The 7063-nt window shown below is 33.3% G+C and overlaps 2 long non-coding RNA genes across 7 annotated transcripts; both read right to left on the reverse strand.

Annotated features, from left to right (window-relative positions):
* Positions 1 to 610: 610 nt before the first annotated feature.
* LOC106341467 lies at positions 611 to 1219 on the reverse strand. 2 transcript variants are annotated; one of them, XR_001269649.1, is made up of 4 exons: positions 1150 to 1219; positions 923 to 1050; positions 777 to 852; positions 611 to 686 (listed from the first exon to the last, which is right to left on the reverse strand). It is a non-coding gene; the product is annotated as an uncharacterized LOC106341467 (long non-coding RNA). The 2 variants fall into 2 exon arrangements; XR_001269650.1 differs by having other exon boundaries at positions 923 to 1059; positions 1150 to 1214.
* Positions 1220 to 1525: 306 nt separating this feature from the next.
* On the reverse strand, positions 1526 to 4527 carry LOC106342747. 5 transcript variants are annotated; one of them, XR_001269871.1, is made up of 9 exons: positions 4271 to 4527; positions 4048 to 4148; positions 3423 to 3680; positions 3149 to 3212; positions 2756 to 3003; positions 2168 to 2670; positions 1956 to 2072; positions 1822 to 1886; positions 1526 to 1732 (listed from the first exon to the last, which is right to left on the reverse strand). It is a non-coding gene; the product is annotated as an uncharacterized LOC106342747 (long non-coding RNA). The 5 variants fall into 5 exon arrangements; XR_001269869.1 differs by having other exon boundaries at positions 1526 to 1736; positions 4271 to 4526; XR_001269870.1 differs by having other exon boundaries at positions 1526 to 1870; positions 4271 to 4526.
* Between the last annotated feature and the right edge of the window lie 2536 nt (positions 4528 to 7063).

Raw genomic sequence — 7063 nt, forward strand, 5'->3', positions numbered from 1 at the left:
TTTAAATGTCATTTTGAAATGTAATAATGCTTAACTTTAATTATATTTTTCGTTAGTTTCAGTTGAAAATAGAGAATTCGGTCAAAAAAAACCTCAACTTTGTACGAATTGCCAAAAGAAACATGAACTTTTGAGCTGACCAAAAAAACACCAAACTTTCATCGACTTTAAAATTAATTAACAATGTTTTCGTTGACTTGCCAATTTAGCACGCCGTCAACAAATTTAACAGAAATATTTGACATCGTTTATTGTTGGCGTTAAAACGTTCCCATGTAAAAGCTCTAATAACACTACTCCAAAAGCATCAATTGGCCTATATTCATTTGTATAAAACATAAACATAAAGTCATGGTAATGAGGAAGATATGCATATGCTTTCTCATAAGAACATCATAAAGTTAATATTTTACCGTCGAGAAGATATTGGTGCAACGTAACCAACTGTTCCAGAGAGTTTAAGGTTCTTCTTCTTTGGTCCATTCACAACAGCAAGACCAAAGTCTGAAATCTACATTTTTCATAAAGATGCAGAGCTTTAAGATCAATAACAAAAGGAAAATGATACTCTAAAAAGAAGGATTTGTTTACCTTAGCGTTGAAATGACAATCCAAAAATATGTTGGAAGATTTCAAGTCTCTGTGAATGATCTGGATGACAACCTTCATGTAAATATTCTAGTCCCCTAGTTGGAAATACACACACACAATACTTTTTTAGTAATCAAGAACTGTTGTGTAAGCACACAAGAAAGCATAGCCTAGCCTGCTCTCACCTCGATATATCAAGGGCAATCTTCATACTCATAGACCATGTGATTGTGATCGCTGAACCCCGAGAAGATCCTGAGCCTATGAGTACATATGAACATAAAGTCTAAATTCTTTAGCTACTAAGAATATGTTAATATGTTTTTCCTACCGTGCAAGTAAGATTTCAGAGAGACATTTGGCATCAGCTCATAGACGATGAACCTTGCGGTATCATTCGTGCTATAATAAGGAGATTATATTTGGGTGCTGAATCTTGCTCAATATCTCAACCTCACACTGCAATTTCTCCAAGCATTAAAAACAAACTTTAAGCATAGCAAAATCAACTACTACTACAACAAAGTTTTCAAGAAAAGAAAGATTGTAGTATTGCACCTTAAACTCTTTTGCTGCTTCATCATTGCCACAGTCTAGCTTCTTAACGGCAGCTTGAACGTTCTTCTCTAGATGAATTCTCGTTGAAAATAGGTAGGAGTTGAAACTGTATAACAAATGAAAATTTTCAATTATTTATAAGTATGAATGTATTGAATCTTTGAATATAAAATTGAATATAAAAACAAACATATCAATTATTGTCTCACCAAGTATGATATGTATACAAACAAACATATCAATACAGCCCGTTTTGTTATTTGGTACTGATTGAATATAAAAACAAACATATCAATTATTGTCTCACCAAGTATGATATGTATACAAACAAACATATCAATACAGCCCGTTTTGTTATTTGGTACTGATTGAATATAAAAACAAACATATCAATTATTGTCTCACCAAGTATGATATGTATTGAATCTGGGATGTTCCATAGGCTTGCCCCTTGGTGCGTACTCTGAAGTTTGATCAGTCAGACATCCACTAAGCTAAAGATTTTATCCAAACGCATGTAAAAGAATCCTTCGGATACTCCCACTTCTATATTATCCTTCCATGTTTCTTGACATCTTTCAGTCTATCTAACAAAACCCATCCAAAATACTCCCATATACACTCACCAGTCGTTTGTTAGAGGTGTTGTTTCAAGTACAAAAGAGAGCATACCTGATAATCATAAAGACCTGTTCGCCTCTCATTTTCAGACACATTAGCTCTGCAGAAAAAAGACACTGAACGTAGTGGCTTAAATTCAAATTCAAAAATAGGATGTTATCCAATGGTGAGACTGATCCACTCACTGTGAGTTTGTTCTCCAGCGAGCCGGAGAAGGCATCAACGCAAACCTGGAGGAACAGATCGACCGGTATGTTTACTAACGCTGCAAGCCAGCTTTGATGTTAGCTGCGTAAAGATCCCTGCGTTTACATCAAAACATTACATTGTTTGCTGTGAATAAGGTAACAGAGTAAACGTGTAAAATACTCTGGTGTTTTGGAGAAAACAAACTTACATGGAGCCCTTAATTGCATCTATGGCAGCTTGTGCTGAGAGGAAACCTTCAACGTCCACTTTTCCTTGAAGGTTACTAATATATGCATATTTTATTTAAATAAATCCAAGTATATGGGTAAAAAACTTTATATGAGGATGTACTATATATATGAACGCCTAAGAGTATAATGTACGAAGGTGAAACTTGCCTTGACATTGAAGGAGTAGAGGACTGTTTGTTCCATGGTAGTCATGTAAGTGTGAAGAATATAGAGATGAAGATCCTCCAAAAAAGCAATAGTCTTAATCAGTTGTCCTGGTCTTCTTCTTGAAAGTTTCTTGATCATGGCATCAAACTCTAGCAGCTTCACCTCCACATCAGCCAAGCACGACTCATTCTCAGCTGTTTCTTCCCGGAGCCCTCCTCCTCCTCCTATACGACTCATGTGACTGTAGGCATTGTAGAAGTTGCTCAAGCTCTCTCACAAACTCTATTCCACCTATGATCGACGCTTGATCTCTCTGTTATATACATGCATATTAAAAAAATATTTTAAAATAATGAATACAATCACAAAATGAAGATGTATATGCGTTATCATGATACCCATTGAACGTAGGATCCAGACAAAAGAGACTGGAGGTTACGAAGATGCTCGTTCATTTGCTTCCTATTCCTAGCGACCGCAATATGTCTCATTCGTTAGTTTTCTACTTCTTCGCTTGTCTTGCTTGTACTTGCTCTTCACCTCCTTTGTCATATCATTATTGTTCTCACTATCTCCTTCTTCTCCTCCAGTAAACCGACTTGTTATTGTCGTTAACGCCTAAGGATTCACCTAAAAAATTTGGTGCCTGAAAGAAAATAAAGGTGAAGAAATAATTATTAAGATAATATAGGTCAATTGACTTGGAATCAAAATTTTCACCCTGCAAGTTGACATGGTTTCATACTAATGTGATACATTAAGATATAGTTTATGCTTTTAATGATTGTTACCTGATCCATCAGGCATTATACCAATAGGACAGGCACGGAGGAACGATTCAGTTAGCCCATGCTCCTGCACAAATTTATCAATCAACTCATATCTAGAAGGATATATGAGAAAAGAAGTTTCTGGTGTTATTAGGAGTTGTGAGGATGATGTTTATTAAGAAATAAACTATATAAGCCTTTACATATAAATTACAAAATACCTTGATTCTCATCCAATATTCCGGTGTGGATCGATTTATCAATGACTTATTTACAAAAAAAAAAAAAGGGTTACCTGGAAGATGGGTGTTGGTGTTTGCTAGACCAAGCAACTCATCTTTGCAGAACCTGAAACGTTCTTGAGGAATTTGAACCTGGATCGGTTAAGTCTTTCAAACCCGTCTCAATATTGAGCCGGATCGACACAGGAGAGTCGGACAGCTTGAAGTCCGGACAGCTCAAAGCCGCTAACAGAGTACACTTAACCAACAGTGAAAAGATGCCTGAATGTGTTTAAGCGGTAGACGTTCACGGTGGCTTAGGTGAGAGTGGCCTGCAAAGCATGAAAAATTGGAAACATAAACAAATGAAATAAATAATTCAATCATTAAAAATAAACTAAAGCGTTTGTTAACTTTTTGATAATCAAAAGACATAAGCATATGGATGTCCCTACACAGACTATTTGAATTTTAGGTATGAATAAAATATACGAAAAAAGTAAAAAAGAATCAACAATCACAACAATGATCATATCCCAAATATTTGAAGATAACAAAAACTTCTGGAGAATAACGAAGACATGAATGTATTGATATCCAGTGAAGAACTATTAGGTTTGAAAGTTTCATAACCAAAACACAACAACGCGAGAAAGGATTAAAAAACAAAACAAAACTACATAGTCAAGCCGGATTTACCTTGGCGTCCATGAGGAGAATGTGGACCCTCTCCGTCGCGCTTAACATTCCTATCTTCCCAGAACCTAAGCAAACTGACTTGGGCGGTGGAGGTGCAGCGTCTAGCTTTCAAATCGGCGAGAAAGACAGAGGAATTAGCCATTATCGACTTTGATTTCTTAGAAAACAGTTTATGGGAATGTAGTAGGATTGTGAGAATGGTGTTTCTGGGAAGAACACATACCTTTTTGTAGGAGGAGCTTCACCGCTTGTAAGAGAGATGAGAGTATTGAGTGAGAAATCGTTGAGCTTCATCGTGGAGGATGGATTTAAAAAGGGCTTTAAGAGTAAGAATCTGTAACAGGTAGATCGCTGGATCCATAGGAAGAAGATGAAGCATCTCGATCAAAACCCCTAGGGTACGATATTGCAACGGCGGAGAAGAGAATGGGATGAAACCATAGAATTAAAAACTCTGCGTTTCAGGCATACGTCTTACTCTGCCTTTCAAAGATTGGGCTTTATAAACCAAAACAATAACAAAGAATGTAGCCCAAACGGAAACAGCATAAATGAAACGCGGTAAGGTGGACAGATGTCACATAATGATTGGATTATTTTCTTTGCAGACCTGGACATCCTCTGTACTCCTAACCCTTTTAGTATAGTATAGATGATTTTTATGTATGATTTAGGAATAGTGGATTTAGAATTAATTCTATAGGTTTTCTAATCTAATGTTATTCAATGATGGATTTTAAATTTTGTTTCCAAATCTAGTGTTATTGGTTATTGTATTTAAAATATATTTACTAAATAATTTTAAAATCTTGTGTTATTAGTTTATGTATTTCAAAAAAATTTAACAAAGGAATTTTAATTCCAGTGTTGTTCAATCAAAGATTTAGATTCGACATTTAAAATCTAGTGTTATTCATGTTTGATAGATTTTTACGATTCATTTGATTTGAAATATTTTGAAGGGATTTAAATTTACTTTTCTGTGTAAACTCTTTCAATCAAAATCTTCCATTTTACCTTGAGATTTGTGAAACCAAAACACATCTAACATAAATTCTAGCGTCAAGCTAACTTATGAGATAAAAGAAAACAAAATATAAAATAGAAGAAACGTTATCTACTTTATATCGATAAGAACAAGAGAGAGCTTTGGACCAAGCCCAGATACATCAAAACTATTTTTTTCCAATAGAAAAATAGCTTTCATTTTGGGACCAAGCCCAAATTTTCCTTCTATCAAATTGATTAACTTGTTGAAACATAATCTCTTCGTTTGATAATTCATATGAGCTCTTTATTTTGTTAACTTGTTGATTCACATGGATTAACATCATTTCGTTTTTACTGACATAATAATTAAAATGTTATTGTCATAGTCTATAGTAATCTTATGATTATATAGTTTTGTTGTGTTTGAAGTATTTTTGTTTCGGTTTATATTCTTATAAAAAATTTCTTCAAATAAAATATTCAGTTTACTGTTAGTTCTAATGCGCAAAATTTAGTTATTTTTTTTGTCCCAACAATACAAGCCAACCAAAGGCATTTTGGGGCCGAAAAACTAGTTAAAAATATGCTATATATGTATGACGTAAATTTACACAAAAACATCTTAAAGGAGGAAAACTTTTGCATATTTGACACTCTTTCTAAACACAATTTAGAAGTTGCTAAAAAAATCTTCATTGAAAATAACAATTACCCGTAACCACACAAAACACAACTTAGAAGTTGCAAAAAACTCTAATATTTTAATATAAAAATTTAAATATTATAGACCAACTTGATACAGTTTTTAACACAAGAAAATTGAATTACATTTAAAATACAATAAAATAGTACACATAAATAATTGAAACAATATTCCACCCGTGGAGCGACCAAACCACTGGTTTTAAAATAAAGGAGACAACACGTATTGTGCCACAGTTTCCATATGTAATGTAATTGTTGACCAAGCTAATCAATTACCCTGATTTTGTGTTTTGCACTTGAATACTGTAAAAGAGATGTTTTTGTTTCTTATTGTGTTCAGACTAACTTTCTCAAAGTGATCAAAATATATTAAAAGTGATCAAAATATATTAAAAACATTTCTCTCCGTGATATCATATTATAATTGTACATTTAAAGTAAATATACTGAAAATTTTACAATATATTCCTCATTATTTACTGAAAATTTATGTTTGTACTATAAAAACCATTAAATACCGTGACCAGTTAAGCATTCCAAATTACAATACACAAAAACGTTTTTACTTAACAAAAACATTTGTATTCACAAAGGCTTCTTTTGATTTGATTTCTAAAAAGTTAAGATCATTTGACTATGGAAAAATTATTCAGTTGCTGGTGGGAAGAGTATTGAAATCATCTTGGTGGATTCTAAAGTAAGATTCAAAATATCCTATTTCTATTCTATATTGAAATACCGAGAAATCCTTATACCTAAAGCTAAAAATGCTTTGTTTAAAGCATACCAAGAAATAATTAATTTAAAGCATCTCTGCAATTAGCCCAACTATTTCTTCTCATTTCTGGGTCTTTAATTCAGTAACAAAGATACAACACAAAACACTATTGTACTCAATCGTCGGTTTGAGTCCTTTTGGTATGAATTACATGTTTTTAACAAAACCAAACCCAAGCTATAATGTTTAACTAGGGGCATTGCCTGTTTTTGGTTTGAGTCCTTTTGGTATGAAGTTGTAGACATATTTCTTGTTTCATCTCAATATTTGTTAGGGTTATTGTAGCTGTGAATTTTGCGTTTTGGGTTGATCATTGTTTTTTAAGTTTTTTTATTGTTATAGGGTTAGAGTTGTGATGATGTACTGTGTATGCACTGTTCTCCACTCATGAATGACTAAACTGTATTAGTAATGTGATTGATATAGTTCGTGTTGTTGCTTGCTGTGTCACGGAAACTTATTGTTTGTTTGTCTTTTTAATTTGTTACTTGTACTGTTGATAGTTTAGTTGTGTAAGTTGTGTGTATTAAGTAATAATTTTTT

The sequence above is a fragment of the Brassica oleracea genome, chromosome C4, assembly GCF_000695525.1.
Source record: "Brassica oleracea var. oleracea cultivar TO1000 chromosome C4, BOL, whole genome shotgun sequence".
NCBI lineage: Eukaryota > Viridiplantae > Streptophyta > Magnoliopsida > Brassicales > Brassicaceae > Brassica > Brassica oleracea.